The sequence below is a fragment of the Oryx dammah genome, unplaced genomic scaffold (assembly GCF_014754425.2).
Source record: "Oryx dammah isolate SB20612 unplaced genomic scaffold, SCBI_Odam_1.1 HiC_scaffold_13, whole genome shotgun sequence".
Classification (NCBI taxonomy): Eukaryota; Metazoa; Chordata; class Mammalia; order Artiodactyla; family Bovidae; genus Oryx; species Oryx dammah.
Window position 1 is genome coordinate 49375675 of NW_024070197.1, and position 19746 is coordinate 49395420.

The 19746-nt window shown below is 42.2% G+C and overlaps 1 pseudogene; it reads right to left on the minus strand.

Annotated features, from left to right (window-relative positions):
* Nucleotides 1-12202: 12202 nt before the first annotated feature.
* LOC120873329 lies at nt 12203-13634 on the minus strand (annotated as a pseudogene).
* Nucleotides 13635-19746: the final 6112 nt, after the last annotated feature.

Genomic DNA, 19746 nt, shown 5'->3' on the forward strand with positions numbered 1-19746 from the left:
TTGCAACCAGTGCTGCAATAAGCATTGGGGTAAATGTATCCTTTCAAGCCATGTTTTTCTCTAGATATATGCTCAAGAGTGAGATTGCAGGATGATATTGTAGACCTATTTTTAGTCTTTTAAGGAAATCTCAATACTGTTCTCCATAGTAGCTGTACCAATTTACATTCCCACCAACAGTGTAGGAAGTTTCCCTATTTGCCACATTCTTTCTAGCATTTACTATTTGCAGCTTTTTTTGATGATGGCCATTCTGTCTGGTGTGAGGTGATATCTCATTGTAGTTTTGATTTGCATTTCTCTAAAAACTAGCAATGCTCTCTAAAAGTTGAGCATCATTTTATGTGTGTCTTGTCCAACTGTATGCCTTCTTTGGAGAAATGTCTCTTTAGGTTTTTTGCCCATTTTGAACTTTTATTTAATTTTATTTTTTGATATTGAGCTACATGAGCTGTTTGTAAATTTTGGAGACTCATCCTTTATTTGTCACATTGATTTCAAATGTTTTCTCTCATTTTGTGGGTTGTCTTTTCATTTTGTTTGTGGTTTCCTTTGCTGTGCAAAAGCTTTTGAATTTAATTAGGTCCCATTTGTTTATTTTTGTTTTTATTTCCATTACTCTGTGAGACAGATCAAAAATATAGTGTCAACATTTATGTCAAAGAATGTTCTTTTTTTCCTCTAAGAGTTTTATAGAATTCTGTCTTACGTTTAGGTATTTAATCCATTTTGAGTTCGTTTTTGTGTATTGTGTAAAAGAATGTTCTAATTTCATTTTTTTTTTACATGTAGCTTTCCAGTTTCCCCAGATCGATTTATTGAAGAGACTACCTTTCTTGCATTTCATAGTCTTGCGTCTGTTGTCATGTCCAGTTCTAAAGATGGGCTTGATAAAGGACAGAAATGGTATGGACCTAACAGAAGCAGAAGATATTAAGAAGAGGTGGCAAGAATACATGGAAGAACTGTACAAAAAAGATCTTCACGACCCAGATAATCATGATGATGTGATCACTAATCTAGAGCCAGACATCTTGGAATGTGAAGTCAAGTGGGCCTTAGAAAGCATCACTATGAACAAAGCTAGTGGAGGTGATGGAATTCCAGTGGAGCTATTTCAAATCCTGAAAGATGATGCTGTGAAAGTGCTGCACTCAATATGCCAGCACATTTGGAAAACTCAGCAGTGGCCACAGGACTGGAAAAGGTCAGTTTTCATTCCAATCCCAAAGAAAGGCAATGCCAAAGAATGCTCAAACTACTGCACAATTGCACTCATCTCACATGCTAGTAAAGTAATGCTCAAAATTTTCCAAGCCAGGCTTCAGCAATACGTGAACCGTGAACTCCCTGATGTTCAAGCTGGTTTTAGAAAAGGCAGAGGAACCAGAGATCAAATTGCCAACATCTGGTGGATCATGGAAAAAGCAAGAGAGTTCCAGAAAAACATTTATTTCTGCTTTATTGACTATGCCAAAGCCTTTGACTGTGTGGATCACAATAAACTGTGGGGAATTCTGAAAGAGATGGGAATACCAGACCACCTGACCTGCCTCTTGAGAAATCTGTATGCAGATCAGGAAGCAACAGTTAGAACTAGACATGGAACAACAGACTGGTTCCAAATAGGAAAAGGAGTACGTCAAGGCTGTATATTGTCACCCTTCTTATTTAACTTCTATGCAGAGTACATCATGAGAAACGCTGGACTGGAAGAAACACAAGCTGGAATCAAGATTGCTGGGAGAAATCTCAATAACCTCAGATATGCAGATGACACCACCCTTATGGCAGAAAGTGAAGAGGAACTAAAAAGCCTCTTGATGACAGTGAAAGAGGAGAGCAAAAAAGTTGGCTTAAAGCTCAACATTCAGAAAACTAAGATCATGGCATCCGGTCCCATCACTTCATGGGAAATAGATGGGGAAACAGTGGAAACAGTGTCAGACTTTATATTTTTGGGCTCCAAAATCACTGCAGATGGTGACTGCAGCCATGAAATTAAAAGACGCTTACTCCTTGGAAGAAAAGTTATGACCAACCTAGATAGCATATTCAAAAGCAGAGACATTACTTTGCCGACTAAGGTCCATCTAGTCAAGGCTATGGTTTTTCCTGTGGTCATGTATGGATGTGAGAGTTGGACTGTGAAGAAAGTTGAGCACCGAAGAATTGATGCTTTTGAACTGTGGTGTTGGAGAAGACTCTTGAAAGTCCCCTGGACTGCAAGGAGATCCAACCAGTCCATTCTGAAGGAGATCAACCGTGGGATTTCTTTGGAAGGAATGATGCTAAAGCTGAAACTCCAGTATTTGGCCACCTCATGAGAAGAGTTGACTCATTGGAAAAGACTCTGATGCTGGGAGGGATTGGGGACAGGAGGAGAAAGGGAAGACCGAGGATGAGATGGCTGGATGACATCACGGACTCGATGGACATGAGTTTGAGTGAACTCCGGGAGATGGTGATGAACAGGAAGGCCTGGCGTGCTGCGATTCATGGGGTCGCAAAGAGTCGGACATGACTGAGCGACTGAACTGAACTGAACTGAACTGCCTCCGTTGTCAGAGATTAATTGGTCATAGGTGCATGGGTTTGTTTCTGGCTTTTTTATTCTGTTACCTTGATCTATATATCTGTTTTTCTGGTAGTACCATACTGCTTTGATGACTGTAGCTTTGTAGTATAGTCTGAAGTCAGGGAGCCTGATTCCTCCAGCTTTGTTTTTCTTTCTCAAGATTGCTTTGGCTATTCAAGGTCTTTCATGTCTCCATATAAATTAAAAAAAATTTTTTTTGGTTCTATTTTTGTGGAAAATGACATTGGTAATTTAACTCAAATTGTACTGAATCTATAGATAACCTTTGGTAGTTTAGCCATTTTCACAATATTGATTCTTCCAGTTTAAGAACATAGACTATCTCTCCATCTGTCCATGTGATCTTTGATTTCTTTCATCAGTGTCTCAAAGTTTTCCAAGTATAGGTCTTTTGCCTCCCTAGGTAGATGTATTCCTAGGTATTTTATAGCTTTTGATGCAGTTGCAAAGGGGACTGTTTCATTTCTCTTTCTGATCTTTCATTGTTAGTGCACAGACATGCAACAGACTTCTGTGTATTAATTTTGTATCCTGCTACTTTACCAAATTCATTGATGAGCTCTAGTGAGTTTCTGTGTATAGTATCATGCCATCTGCAAATGGTTACAGTTTTACTTCTTTTTCTCCAATTCAGATTCCATTTATTTCTTTCTCTTCTCTGATTGCTTTGGCTAGGACTTCCAAAACTATGTTGAATAATAGTGGTGAGAGTGGACATCCTTGCCTTGTTCCTGGTCTTAGAGGAAATGTTTTCAGTTTTTTGCCATTGAGAATAATGTTTGCTGTGGGTTTGTCATATATAGCCTTTATTACGTTGAGATAGGTTCCCTTTATACCCACTTTCTGGAGAGTTTTTATTATAAATGGGTATTGAATTTTATCAAAAGCCTTTTCTATATTAAGATGATCATATGGTTTTTATTCTTCAAGTTGTTGATGTGATGTATCACATTTATTGATTTGTAGAAACTGAAAAATCCTTACATCCCTGGGATAAATCCCACTTGATCATGGTGTTCAGTTCAGTTCAGTTGCTCAGTCGTGTCTGACTCTTTGCGACCCCATGTCCATTGAGTTGGTGATGCCATCCAACCATTTCATCTTCTGTTGTCCCCTTCTCCTCCCGCCTTCTATCTTTCGGCATCAGGGTCTTTTCCAATGAGTCAGTTCTTTTCATCAGGTGGCCAAAGTATTGGAGTTTCAGCTTCAGCATCAGTCCTTCCAATGAATATTCAGGACTGATTTCCTTTAGGATGGACTGGTTGGATCTCTTTGCTGTCTAAGGGACTCTCAAGAGTCTTCTCCAACACCACAATTCAAAAGCATCAATTCTTTGGTGTTCAGCTTTCTCTATAGCCCAAATCTCACATCCATACATGACTACTGGAAAAACCATAGCTTTGACTATACAGACCTTTGTTGGTAAAGTAATGTCTCTGCTTTTTAATATACTGTCTAGGTTGGTCATAGCTCTTCTTCCAAGGAGCAAGCATCTTTTAATTTCATGGCTGCAGTCATCATCTGCAGTGATCTTGGAGCCCAATAAAATAAAGTCTGTCACTGTTTCCACTGTTTCCCCATGTATTTGCCATGAAGTGATGGGACCGGATGCCATGATCTTAGTTTTCTGAATGTTGAGCTTTAAGCCAACTTTTTCACTCTCCTCTTTCACTTTCATCAAGAGGCTTTTTAGTTCCTCTTTACTTTCTGCCATAAGGGTGGTGTCATCTGCATATCTGAAGTTATTGATATTTCTCCCGGCCATCTTGATTCCACTCGTGTTTCTTCCAGTCCAGCATTTCTCATGATGTACTCTGCATATAAGTTAAATAAGCAGGGTGACAATATACAGCCTTGACATACTCCTTTCCCTATTTGGAACCAGTCTGTTGTTCCATGCCCAATTCTAACTGTTGCTTCCTGATCTGCATATAGGTTTCTCAAGAGGCAGGTCAGGTGGTCTGGTACTCCCATCTCTTTAAGAATTTTCCAGAGTTTGTTGTGGTCCACACATTCAAAGGCTTTGGCATAGTCAATAAAGCAGAAGTAGATTTTTTTTCTGGAACTCTCTTGCTTTTTCAGTGATCTAGAAGATGTTGGCAATTTAATCTCTGGTTCTTCTGCCTTTTCTAAATCCAGCTTGAACATCTGGAAGTTCATGGCTCACATACAGTTGAAGCCTGGCTTGGAGAATTTTGAGTATTACTTTACTAGAGTGTGAGATAGTGCTATTGTGCAGTAGTTTGAGCATTCTTTGGCATTGCCTTTCTTTGGGATTGGAATGACCTTAGGATTGGACATTTTCCAGTCCTGTGGCCACTGCTGAGTTTTCCAAATGTGCTGGCATATTGAGTGCAGCACTTTCACAGCATCATCTTTTAGGATTTGAAATAGCTCAATTGAAATTCCATCACCTCCACTAGTTTTGTTCGTAGTGATGCTTCCTAAGGCCCACTTGACTTTGCATTCTAAAATGTCTGGCTCTAGGTTGGTGATCACACCCTCATGATTATCTGGGTCATGAAGATCTTTTTTGTATAGTTTCTATAGTTCTTCTGTGTATAGAGGAAAACAATAGAATGGGAAAGTCTAGAGATCTCTTCAAGAAAATTAGAGATACCAAGGGAATATTTCATGCAAAGATGGGCTCAATAAAGGACAGAAATTGTATGGACCTAACAGAAGCAGACGATATTAAGAAGAGGTGGCAAGAATACACAGAAGAACTATACAAAAAAGATCTTCATGACCCAGATAATCACAAGGGTGTGATCACCAGCCTAGAGCCAGATATTTTAGAATGCAAAGTCGAGTGGGTCTTAGGAAGACTCAGTAGTTGCAACTCACAGACTGGAGTTCAGGCTCAATAGTTGTGATGCACAGGCTTAGTTGCTCTGCAGCATGTGAAATCTTCCCAGACCAGGAATCAAACCCATGTCCCTTGCATTGGCAGGCAGACTCTTATCTTATCCAATGCATCATCAGGGAAGTCCTTATAGTTGATTTCTAATCTCATAAGAGTTGTGGTTGGAAAAGATACTTGATTTGATTTCAGTTTTCTTAAGCTCACTGAGGCTCACTTTTTAGCCCAGGATATGGTCAATTCTGGAGAATATTCCATGCGTACTTGAGAAGAATATGTATTCTGCTGCTTTTGGATGGAATGCTCTATAAATATCCATTAAGTCCACCTGATCTAATTTGTCATTTCTTGCCTTTGTTTACTTATTGGTTTTATGTCTGGATGATCTGTTCATTCATGAAGTAGGGTGCTAAAGTTCTCCACTATTATTGTGTTACTGTCCATTTCTCCCTTTAAGTTCTTAGTATTTGACTTATATATTGAGGTTCTCCTATGTTGAATACGTATGTATTTACAATTGTTATTCTTCTTGGATTGATCCCTTGATTATTGTGTAATGTCCTTCTTTGTCTCTTGTAATAGTCTTTATTTTAAAAACTCTATTTTGTCTTAAATGAGTACTGCTACTCTAGCTTTCTTTTGACCTCCATACGCATGGAATACTTCTTTCCCATTACCTTGCTCTCCGATTGTATGTGTCTGTAGATCTAATGTGGGTCTCTTATAGATAGCATATATATGTGTCTTGTTTTGTAACCATTTAGCCAGTCTGCTGGGACATTCAGCCCAAGCCTGCCAGGACTGCTGGTTGACTTGCACTGTGGAAAGGAAGAAAGCAAGGGCCAATGACTGACCAGGCCCTCTGGCCCACACTTGCGCCAGTGATGGTGGAGGACCCAGGCATGGATTAGTATGGTGGCATGCACATACCACCGCCATCTCCTGGCCCTGCATTCCCTCCCTGGAAAAGGGAGTCACCCACCAATGCCCTCTGTCTCTCATCTGCATGTGCCTCTCCCCTTTCCTCAGTGTCACCAGCTTTGTTCTTTTTCAGGGTTCATCTGACCATTCAACATCTTTTGTGATTGCATGTGAATTTTTGGCAAGCAGATTCTTATCCACTGTACCACCAGGAAAGTCCTATAATTTTTATATCAAGTGGTAAAATAGTTGCTTGCAATACAGGAGACCTGGGTTCGATCCTTGGGTCAGGAAGATCTCCTGGAGAAGGGAATGACTACCCATCCTAGTATTCTTACCTGGAGAATTCCATGGACAGAGGAGTCTGGTGGGCTACAGTCTATGGTGTCACAAAGAGTCAGACACAACTAAGCAACTAACACTTTCACTTATAATTTTTAATGTAGAGATATTTCACCTCTTTGGGTAAAATTATTCCTAAATATTTTATTACTTTTGATGCTATTATAAATGGGGCTGCTTTCTTAACTTATCTTTCTTGCAGTTCATTGTTTGTGTTTAAAAATACAACTGATTTTTTAAAATATTTATATATTTAATTAATTTATTTGGTTATGCAGGGTCTTAGTTGCAGTACATGGGATCTTCAGTGTTTGTGGCAGCATGTGGGATCTGGTTTCCTGGTTGGAGATAGAAACTGGGGCCCCTGCATTGGGAGCACAGAGCCACTGGATGGCCAGGGAAGTCCCCTGCGATTGATTTTTTATTTATTGAGTTTTTTGTCCTGCAACTTTATTGAATTAATTTACTAATTCTAATTGCTTTTGTTGTTGTAGTTTTAGCTATATAAGATCCTGTCATCTGCAAACAGAGACAAACTTTCTTCTTCCTTTACTATTTATTTCTGTTGTTCAGTCTCTCAGTCGTGTCCAACTCTTTGTGACCCCATGGACTGTAGCACCTCAGGCTTCCCTGTCCTTCACTGTCTCCTGGAGTTAGCTCAAACTCATGTCCATTGAATTGGTGATGCTATCCAACCATCCTATCCTCTGTCATCCCGTTGTCCTCCTGCCCTCAATCTTTCCCATCATCAAGGTCTTTTCCAATGAGTCAGTGCTTCGCATCAGGTGGCCAAAGTATTGGAGTTTCAGCTTCAGCATCAGTCTTCCCAATGAATATTCAGGGTTGATTTCCTTTAGGACTGACTGATCTCCTTGCAGTCCAAGGGACTCTTAAGAGTCTTTTCCAACACCACAGTTCAAAAGCATAAATTCTTTGGTGCTCAGCTTTCTTTGTGGTTGAACTCTCATATCCTTACATGACTACTGGAAAAACCACACTTTGACTATATGGACCTTTGTTGGCAAAGTGATGCCTCTGCTTTTTAATGAGCTGTCTAGGTTTGTCATAGCTTTTCTTTCAAGAAGCAAGTGTCTTTTAATTTCATGGCTGGAGTCACTGTTCGAAGTGATTTTAGAGCCCAAGAAAATAAAGTTTGTCACTGTTTCCATTGTTTTCCCATCTATTTGCCATAAAGTGATGGGACCCGATGCCATGATCTTCATTTTTTGAATGTTGCATTTTCAGCCAGCCTTTTCACTCTCCTCTTTCACCTTCATCAAGAGGCTCTTTAGTTCCTCTTTGCTTTCTGACATTAGGGTGGTGTCATCTGCATATTTGAGGTTGTGACATTTCTCCTGCCAATCATGATTCCAGTTTGTGCTTCATTCAGCCTGGCATTTCACATGATGTTACATAACTTATTTAAGTTTATATTATATAGGTTAACTTATATACCTCTTCATATAAGTTAAATAAGCAGGGTGGCAATATAGAGCCTTGAAGTACTCCTTTCTCAATTTTGAACCAGTCTGTTGTTCTTTGTCCAGTTCCAGCTGCTGTTTCTTGACCTGCCTACAGGTTTCTCAGGAGGCAGGTTAGGTGGTCTGTTATTCCCATCTCTTTAAGAATTTTCCAAAAATAATTTCTATTTATGTAGGCTATATATCTTTTTCTCATTTAATTGCTCTGGTTAGGACTTCCAGTACCATGTTGAATAGAAGTGATGAGAGTGGGCATCCTTGTTTTGGCCTGATTTTAGGGGAAAAGCTTTTAGCTTTTCACTGTTGAGTATGATATTAGCTAGTTTTAATGCAGATGGCAGATTAGAAGAATGTGCTCTCATCTTCTCCTGTGAAAACAACAAAATCGCAACTAGCTGGTGAACCATGGGCAGGATTATGTTGGAACCCACCAAAAAAAGATACCCCATGTCTAAGGACAAAGGAGAAGCCACAATAAGATGGTAGGAGGGCTGAAATTACATTAAAATCAAACCCCACACCTGCCAGAGACTCTCGGAGGGGACAGATAAAAACTTGTGCTCACCAGTACCCAGGGAAAAGGATCAGTGACCCCCACAAGAGACTGAAACAGACCTGCCTGTGAATGTGTGAGGGTTTGCCACAGAGGCATGGGTCAGCAGTGGCCTGCTGCAGGGATGGGCATTGGCAGCAGTAGTCTTGGGATGTGTGGAGTGGTGGCATAAGTCCTCTTGGAAGAGGTCACCGTTAGCCCTACCATAGAGCCACTGGGTGGGTGACCCACAGACTGGAGAACAATTATACCAAAGAAGTTTTCGCATGGTTGTGAGGGTTCTAGGCCCCTCACTAGACTTCCCAAACTAGGGCAAAGAGACTGGGAATCTCGTTTTGAAGGTCAGTGGGATTTGGTTACAGAACCTCCACAGGATTGGGGAAAACAGAGACTTTTGGAGGACATAAATGAAACCTTGTGTGCACCAGGACCCAGGAGAAAGAGGAACGACAAAAGTCCATATAGTTAAGCTATAGTTTTTCCAGTAGTCACGTATGAATGTGAGAGTTGGACCATAAAGACGACTGAGCACAGAAAAATAGATGCTTTCAAGCTGTGGTGCTGGAGATGACTCTTGAGAGTCCCTTGGACAACAAGGAGATCAAACCAGCAATCCTTAAAGGAAATCAACCCTGAATATTCATTGGAAGGGCTGATGCTATAGCTGAAACTCCAATACTTTGACCATCTGATGCGAAAAGCTGACTCATTGGAAGAGACCCTGATGCTGGGAAAGATCGAAAGCAGGAGAAGGGGACGACAGAGGATGCGATGGTTGGATGGCATCATTGACTCAATGGACATGAGCTTGAGTAAACTCTGGGAGCTAGTGAAGGGAGGGAAGCCTGGCGTCCTGCAGTCTATGGGTCACAAAGAGTCAGACACAACTGAGTGGTTGAACAATAACAGCAACAAAGTTATTAGCTATGGGCTTATCATATGTGGCCTTTATTATTATTATACCTAATTTGTTGAGAGTTTATAATGAAAGGATGATGAATTTTGGCAAATGCCTTTTCTGCATCTGAGATGATCATATGATTTTCCTCCTTGAATCTGTTAAAGTGGTGTATCAACATTATTGATTTGTATATGTTGAATCTCAGGGTTAAATTCCACTTGATCATCACCATATAATCCTTTTACTATGCTGTTGAATTCATAGTCCTAATATTTTGCTGAGGATTTTTACATCTATGTTTTTCAGGGATATTGTACTGTTATTTTCTAGTTTTCCTTTCTTGTTTTGATGTCAGGGTAATGTTGGCCTTCTAAAATAAGTTTAGAAGTATTCCTTTGCCTTCAGTGTTTTGCAAGAATTTGAGAATGACTGGAATTAATTCTTTAAATGTTTGGTAGAATTCACTAATGAAACCATCTCATCTTAAGCTTTTCTATTTGGGAAGTTTTTAAAATTACTAATTCAACCTTCGTGCTTATTACTGGTTTGTTCAAATTTTTAACTTCTTCATGATTCAGTCTAGACCTTGAACTGACAGAATCAATTTTACTTTTCCTAAGAAAGTGAAAGTCGCTCAGTTGCTCATGACTGTTTGCGACTCCATGGACTATACAGTCCATGGCATTCTCTAGGCCAGAATACTGGAGTGTGTAGCCTTTCCCTTCTCCAGGGGATCTTCCCAACCCAGGAATCGAACTGGGATCTCCTGCATTGCAGGTGGATTCTTTCCCAACTGAACTATCGGGGAATGTTGAAGTTTGTTTGCTTTCTCACAGTCTTGCAGAGTTGGGCCAGCTTTCTGCAAATACTCACAAGCTTTCTGCCAATGCTTGTACTTGCCACCTCAGGGGCACACGCAGGATGTTGGTTGCAAGGCAGAAGACTGTGTGGGTGAGGTGTGGACAGTGTTGGCAATGCCTTTGGGCCAGCTGGGGGGATCTGCTGGTAAGGCCTCTTCAGAGGTTTGTGGCTGATCCTCTAACAGAGTCTACAAAACAGAAGAATTCACATCTCTTTGATGCATTCCAAGCACTGCCTACTGTGTTCCCAGCCTCTCCCCACTCTTAGCTGTGCAACTGCCCTCATACTCTGGATAGGGTCAGAAAGAAGTGGGCCTCTTTGGGAGTGTCCTGCACAGCTGGGGGAGAAACTGGTCGCTCATTCACATGCTCTCACTTGCTGCTGTGAAAGCAATTCCAGCCCTAGGAGGTCTCTTTTGCCTCTGACATGTGCTACACTGAGGGAACAGTGGCACAAATAATGTAAAACTGCTTTTCTGGTCCTCTTTAGTGTGTCCAGTCTTGGATTTGCTTTTTGTTCCAGGGATGTGCTAGAACTTCTTCACTGGACTCCTGGACTTCCACAAAGATACCCTCGCTTGTGCGTGTAGTCAAAACTAGTGTTCTTTGAAGGGAGGATGGTAGAAAACTCCTATTCTACCATTTTGTTGCTGTTACCCCTGTGGTTTATTCCATTGAATGGTTTTTGTATGTTGAACATCTGAGAATTAATCTGAGAATAAATCTCATTTGGGTCATGACATATAAACCTTTCAATATGTTGCTAAATTTGGTTTGCTAGTATTTTGTGAAGGATGAAAGGAGTGAAGTGCAAGTGTTAGTAGCTTAGTTGTGTCCAACTCTTTGTGACCCCATGGACTGTAGCCCACCAGGCTCCTCTGTCCATGGAATCCTCCAGGCAAGAGAACTGGAGTGGGTAGTCATTCCCTTCTCCAGGGGATCTACCTGACCCAGGGATCAAACCCAGGTCTCAGATTCTTAACTATCTGAGCCACCAGGGAAGCTTTTTGGATTTTAATGTATCAGTGGAAGGAAGAAATGCAAGTACAGCAGTTAAGACTGAAGAACAAAAATTTAAGTTAGAAAGTTGGAAGAACAGTTTCATGTATTGTTATTTCATATTCTAACAATAATTATCAGTGAAAGAGACTATGAACTTGACATTGCACATATGTGAAAAATTATAATTAAATATTATACAAATGTTATAGAATAGTTTGAATTGCACTTTCCCTCAAAAGAAAATCCCCATACAGGAAATTCATGGATCTGGAATCAATTTATTTCATTGAAAGACATTTTAAATTCTAACCATTACTCTCTTGGCTAAATTGTCAGATCTAGCTACTCATTAGGATTGAATATGAATTTCTTTTCTTGTTCCTTGGCTTTTTTTTTTTCAAAATTGCAGCTAAAGGAAAAAAAAATCAATGGCAGCCCTGGGGAGATCCCGCCTGAAAACAGAGATGCAGATTTGGGGTCAAGGTGTTTCCTAAATGTCTTGACCCCACAATCCTTGACCACACAATATGGAGCAGAGGGCAGTACAGGTCCCCAAGGCCTGAGTGGCAGGGCTAGAGGCCAAGATGCCTGGGTCAGGCCCTTATGACTTTGGGAGTGTAATGTGGGGGCACCAGAGACCCAGGTTCCTCTGTCTTTTATTTCCCATCACTTCAGGTGAGTCATTGGTATGGAGGTGAAGGTCCAATTGGGGTGGATGCTACAGGTTGGTGGTCCCTGGAGCGAGTGGTCGGGTATAGCCTGCAGCACTGCACCAGGAGCATACTTTTGTGGGCTTCTGATGCATGCTGGATCGTCTTTAGCTCCTTGTGGAAGCGGAGGATAAGCTCAGCCCCATCTTCCTTAATGGGAATGTGGAAATGCTTGCCTTGGGACAGGATTCGATGCACACGGCAGGCCTGACACACAGTTCCTGAACCATAGACTCCTCGAAACTGACAGTCCTCTAGCGCCCTCAGGAACACAGTCATGGTGATCTTACACTCCACCACCCGGAATTCACCCCAGGTCTGAGCCAGGTCCAGCAGACTCTGTTGGCTAGTCAAGGCAGGATGACACGGTCCAGTGAAAGGGTCACCAGTTCCAGCGCCCCATCGTCGTGGGTCCAGAAGACGAAGATGTTCATGGTGCCCACCTCGATGAATTGGAAGTCAGGCCCGTATAGCCAGAGGACCTGTTCGCAGCCCTTCTTTTGTGCCTCCTGCTGCACGAACACGGTGGACGCTTAATTTTCCCTCATCTTGCAGTCGTCGACCCCACCTACCCAGGCTCAGATGAAGGATGGATCCTCCAGGAGGGAGACAGGGCTCAAGGCATATCCAGGGAAGATTGCAGACACGTAGCGAGGGCTCCTTCCGGATTACCACCGGCCGCACATAGAGGCTGGACCCCAAGCCCTCAGGAGCCCAGTCCTTGTCTTTCACCAGCCGGCGAATACCCTCCAACAACCCAGCTTTGTCAAAACTGCAGGCAGAGGGGCAGAGCTGAACACGGTATGAGTTCCATGTTGAGCCAAGGTCGGAAGAGGTCCACGCGCTGGTCCTCCGCCTTTGAATGCCTTCAGGTCTCGAAGAGCGGCAGGGAGTAGTGGAGAGCCGAGCGGGCCGAGAGCAGAGTGAGGTTTTGAAAGGGCATGGCAACCCACTCCAGTACTCTTGCCTGGAAAATCCCATGGACGAAGGAGCCTGGTAGGCTGCAGTCCATCGGGTCGCTAAGAGTCGAGCACGAGTGAGCGACTTCACTTTCACTTTTCACTTTCCTGCATTGGAGAAGGAAATGGCAACCCATTCCAGTGTTCTTGCCTGGAGAATACCAGGGACGGCGGAGCCTGGTGGGCTGCCGTCTATGGGGTCGCACAGAGTCGGACACGACTGAAGCGACTCAGCAGCAGCAGCAGCAGCAGCCAGCCCTTCTTCCTGTGCCGTCCCACCATCAGCATGTGATTGGTGAACGCCTTCCTGAACAGCAGGGGCTCGCTGGGGTCAGGCTTCTTCTGAGGCTCCTGTGTCATTTCCAGCTGCCGGTCAGCAGCCTTGGAGCTGGATGAGGCATATCGTCTGGGACCACACAGAAGCCAAAGAACAGGGAAAAAATTTGGGGTCCAAATCTCTCTCCCTTCATCCCCTCTAAAGCCTTGTGCTCCTTTCTGAGGGGGCCCCTCCTCCTCCGAATATGATGTATGAAACTACATCATCAGTTCATTTTGGATAAAGGGTAGAAATGAATCATGAATTTTCTAAACTTGCTTTAAAATCTATTCTTCCATCACCATTAACTTAGTTTAATGGTTTAAGATAGTTTTCCTGCCACGAGAACCCAGAGACGGTTTCGACGTAAATTTTTCTCTACAATTGGTGCTTTTATCAATCCAAACTCATTTAAGTAAATGACTAAATAAGAAACAACCTTACTTGTCACATTGAAAACTTTAAATATTTATATACATTGTCTTCATTCAAAGTGTGCTTACAGGCATTAACATGTAGAATAGAAATTTCACTAATGCCTTTGCTTTCCTTAAAATTGTAGAACAGATATCAGTGCAATACCCATTGTAATAAATGCTCATTGGCAAATTTTGTCAGAATAAAGTTTACTTTCTTAAATTATTTTCTTTGTTATGTTTTCTCCGATTGTTGAAATGTAATTTTTTAAGTATAATTTTATGGCTGTTGAATTCCACATTTAAAAAATGAACTTGTATTTTGTATATATTTTTTTCACTTCATTTTACAAGTAATTTTTTTTTCTTAAAAATGCATGATGAATTTAAAACAAACTGGTCTTTCATTGTGGGCTCTTAAGTAGTAACAGATTTAAACAGCTAGACGGTGTTTGAGGGCAGACAAATTGCATATTATTCAAATTTGCCCGATAGTGGGCCTTAGGCAATTATTCATTAAACGAATGAATTTTTAATCCACAACCCTGCGTCCAGGGCTTTAATGACGTCTCTACTCCAATTCCTCAATGATTAGACTTCCGAAACTGAAGTTTATCAAACATCAGGATCTGTGCCAAGCACCTCACTCTCCACCTGCTTTTCACTCTCTCTTCTTCCTCTCAGAGAGGGGGCGTGCTCAGCACTGTGGTCCTAGTTCAGTCACTCAGTCGTGTCCAACTCTTTGCAACCTCATGAATCACAGCACGCCAGGCCTCCCTGTCCATCACCAACTCCCGGAGTTCACTCAGACTCATGTCCATCGAGTCAGTGATGCCATCCAGCCATCTCATCCTCTGTCGTCCCCTTCTCCTCCTGCCCCCAATCCCTCCCAGCATGAGTCTTTTCCAATGAGTTAACTCTTCTCATGAGGTGGCCAAAGTACTGGAGTTTCAGCTTTAGCATCAGTCCTTCCAAAGAAATCCCAGGGCTGATCTCCTTCAGAATGGACTGGTTGGATCTCCTTGCAGTCCAAGGGACTTTCAAGAGTCTTCTCCAACACCACAGTTCAAAAGCATCAATTCTTCGGTGCTCAGCTTTCTTCACAGTCCAACTCTCACATCCATACATGACCACAGGAAAAACCATAGCCTTGACTATACGGACCTTAGTCGGCCAAGTAATGTCTCTGCTTTTGAATATGCTATCTAGGTTGGTCATAACTCTCCTTCCAAGGAGTAAGCCGTCTTTTGATTTCATGGCTGCAATCATCATCTGCAGTGATTATGGAGCCACCAAAAATAAAGTCTGACACTGTTTCTACTGTGTCCCCATCTATTTCCCATGAAGTGATGGGACCAGATGCCATGATCTTCGTTTTCTGAATGTTGAGCTTTAAGCCAACTTTTTCACTCTCCTCTTTCACTTTCATCAAGAGGCTCTTTAGTTCTTTGCTTTCTGCCTTATAGGGTGGTGTCATCTGCATATCTGAGGTTAGTGATATTTCTCCCAGCAATCTTGATTCCAGCTTGTGTTTCTTCCAGTCCAGCGTTTCTCATGATGTACTCTGCATATAAGTTAAACAAGCAAGGTGACAATATACAGCCTTGATGTACCCCTTTTCCTATTTGGAACCCGTCTGTTGTTCCATGTCCAATACCACGACCCATTTGTTGGTCGAGCCCAACGCCCTTCACTGCGCAGTCGCGGCCAAGCCACGCCCCCATGCCGGCCTAGAGGGGGCGTATCCATTGTTCCTCCGGAAGATCCAGGCCAAGTAATCTTGTGAGAAGCCTTTCCCTGTGAATGGGAGCTCGGCCCTCAGGCTCTGAGCGAGCTTGCGGACGCGCCGGCTTTCACCCGTCAGAGCCTGGGTCAGGCTATACTGGACCTGGCGGGCTGAGGCTGGGCGGCTGAGGTACCAGGGGTGGAGCCCGAGACTCTTCAGAGAAAAGCTTGTCTGCGACTTGAGCCAAGAAAGTGAAGATGGCCACCAAATCATGGCCCGAGTGCGACCAACAGGTGGGCGCCGGGAGCCGGGCACGCGGGCCAGCGGAGCGGGTGCGCGCGGGCAGGCGGCCGTTGCCTGTGGCCGTTGCCTGTGGAGAGGCCGCCTCGCCGGCGTCCCGGCGGCCGAGCGAGTGGGCCAGCCCTCGGGCTCTGTAGCCACCGCGGGAGCCCCGAACCGGCCCGGCCGAGCCGAGGGGTTGCTGAGGAAGCGCCCGGAGCCGCGGCCCGGCCGGTGTCCACCTGGCGGCGGTCAGACGGGCGAGTGTCGTGCCCTGTGGCTGGGCTGCGTGAGAGGGGGCGTGAGTTTATCCTGAGCAGACGGGGCGACCTGTCCGGAGCCTCCTCGAGTCGCCTGGCCGGCTCCGGTGACAGCGGCAGGAGTGTGGGGCAGCGGCCCAAGTGGACGAGAACCGTCCCTCAGCCCCCTCCTGCCCCGACGAGAGTGCCTGATGTGCGAACTGCCAAGTCAGGCTCCTGGCTCCCAAATCCCCCTCCTGCCACTCAGGGTTGTTTTGTTCCCATTTCAGATGTGTACAGTGGACCCCCCAAACTGTCCCCCAGCCACCTGGGCGGATGCTTAAAATGTGACAGTAAGGCCTGCAAGTGTAATGATGCTTTCCTCTTAGACTTAAGTAATTCGTGATCTATATGCTTTTAAATAATTTGCATAATATCAATAGTCATTAATTTGGTCTAGTTTTTAGTAGAACGCTTTAAAATATTAAGTCCCCATTAAAGTCCTATTTTTCTGAGTTCTCTCCTCTTACAATGTTGCATATTCATCTAACTTTTTAAGAAGTGAATTTGCCTTATGTGGTTTCTTGAACTTTCAATATCTGCTTTCTAAACTAAATTCATTAGGTCATGCAGTGGCTTTATGACTGCTGTTGATCTGGGGTTCAGATTGACATTTAAACTTAAAAGCTCTCAGCTATGACAGTAAACACTGCATGTGGTGAGAACAGTATCAGAATTGTGGTCAGTAAGGATCCTCACAGCATTCCTGAGGCTTTCTAAGAAGAAGAAAAAAAGCTCGTGCCAGTGGTTGCAAGTTATCATGGCTTGGTAATTTCATGTTTCTTAGCCCATGAGCAAGGCCTTAACTTCCAAGGTTTTCCAGAGAATGGAATGATTATACTGCATTTAAGGAAGCCCAAAGCTGCGGCTTCTCACCAGGAGACTTCCAGTCCAGATGCCAACAAAGGGTCAGTTTTACTTTAAGCAGGATTGCTTAGTAACACTGCTGCCATTCCATTTTTATTAAGTTGACAGGGTTAGAGTGATAGAAAGGTAACCAAAGGTATTTTTTCTCATGATACAGTTTTGTTTACCCCTTACTAATGTGTCATACATGACCTAATGGAAAAAAAATTTTTTTTACTGACTCCTATATGTATAAAATTTGATTATTCTTAACTAGAAAAAGTAATTCATTTCAAGCTCTCTCAATTAAAATCGTTTGTAAGACAGCTTTTATGCCAAAATGCAGACCTTAATATATGTTTCTTTTAAAATTAATCACTTCTTTTTTTACTTTCCCTCTGAGCAAGAGAAATTTATTGCTTCTACTTTCTCTCGGCAGTGCTTTATTGTTTTCAATGTATAGATTTTGTACATATTTGTTAAGTTTATCATTGTGAGTTTAATTTTTTGGATGCTACTATAAGTGGAATTGTTTTAAAATTTTCATTTTATCAATGTTCATTAATTATATATAGAAATAAAATTTATTTTTATTGAAAAATATAAAATTCACCATATAAACCATTTTAAAGTATATATATACTTCAGTGGCATAATATATTCACAATATGGTATAACCATCACCACCATCTATTTCTAGAATATTTTCATCACTTCAAAATGAGACCCTGTTTTCAGTTAAGCACTTACTTCCTGATTCATGCTCCCTCTAGTCCCTAGTAACCACGAATTTGCTTTCTGTTTCTGTAGATTTGCCTATTATTGATATTTCATATAAATGGAGTCATGCAATGTGTCCTTTGATATCTGACTTCTTTCATTTAGTTTATCCATATTGTACTATATATCAGTACTTTGTTCTTTTTTATGGCCAAATGACATTCCATCATGTGGATATATCACGTTTTGTTAATCCATTCGGCAGTTGATGGACATTTTGGTGGTTTCCACCTTTTGCTTATTGTGAATAGTGCTGCTGTTAATATTCATGTCCAATTGTGTGTGTATTTAATATATTCTTTTTAGGACATTACTACTCAATTTTTGTTTTTTGGCTGCACCGTGTGGCTTATAGGATCTCAATTCCCCAACCAGGGATTGAACCTAGACCATGGCAGTGAAAGTGCTGAATCCTAACACTAACACAGGGAACTCCCACAAGTTTTGATTTAACATCTGTTTTCATTTGTTATATTCCCATGAATGAAGCAGCATGATCATACTGTAATTCTGCATTTAACTTATTGAGGAACTGTCAAACTATCATTCACAGGAGTTGTTGCATTTTATATTCCCACCAACATCATATGAAAGTTCTAGTTTTCCCACATCCTCACTCATACTTGTTATTTTTCATTTTTTAAAAGAATTAGTGTAGTTTGACACCAAAAAAAAAAAAGAGAGAGAGAGAAAATTGTCATGTTCAAAAAGCTTTAAGCTGCAGTGTTGGCTCTTTACAACCATAACCAAATCCAACAATGGAGAAAAATGGATACTATGATATCTTCCTAGTTCTGGACGTTCCCCTGAAATGAAATTTCCTAGAGCTTGTTATTAATTTAACAAATATTTATTACATGCTTGCTTTGTATCAGAGACTGTTCTAGTTCAGGAAATAAAACAGTGAATAAAAGAGACAAATAGTCCTTTTTCCTTGGGGAGGTGGGATTAGAATAGTCATCCTAGTACATGTGAAATGGGATGTCATTGTGGTTTTGATTTGCATTTCCCTAATAATTAAGGACATTGAACATCTTTTCATGTGTTTCTTGGTCATTATATTTGTTCCTTGGAGAAATATCTATTCAGGTTCATTGCCCATTTAAAAAAATTTAATTTTATTTATTTTTGGCTGCACAGGCTTTTTTTCTAGTTGCAGCAAATAGGGACTACTCTTTAGGAGTGGTGCTCAGGCTTTTCTTGAGATGGCTTCTTGTGGGGCACAAGCTCTAGGGTGTGTGGGCTTCAGTAGTTGTAGTACGTGGGTTCAGTAGTCGTGATTCCCAGGCTCTGGAGTACAGGCTCAATAGTAGTGGCACACAGGCTTAGTTGCTTTGCAGCATGTAGGCTTTTTCTGGATCAGAGATCCAACTTGTGTCTCCTGCATTGGCAGGCAGATTCTTTACCACTGAGCCACCAGGGAAGCCCTCGTTGCCCATTTTTAATTGACTTGTCAATTGGGTTGTTTTATTTGAGTTCTAAGTGGTTTTGTATATCCTGGATACTAGACCCTTCACTTCAGTTCAGGTCAGTTGCTCAGTCATGTCTGACTCTTTGCAATCTCATGGACTGTAGCACGCCAGGCTTCCCTGTCCATCACCAACTCCTGGAGCTTGCTCAAACTCTTGTCTATCGAGTCAGTGATGCCATCCAACCATCTCATCCTCTGTTGTCCCCTTCTCCTCCCACTTTCTATCTTTCCCAGCATCAGGGTTTTTTCCAAAGAGTCAATTCTTCGCATCAGGTGGCCAAAGTATTGGAGTTTCAGTTTCAACATCAGTCCTTCCAATGAACACTCGACTGAGTGTTCATCCTTTAGGATGGACTGGTTGGATCTTCTTGTAGTCCAAGGGACGCTCAAGTCTTCTCCAACACCACAGTTCAAAAGCATCA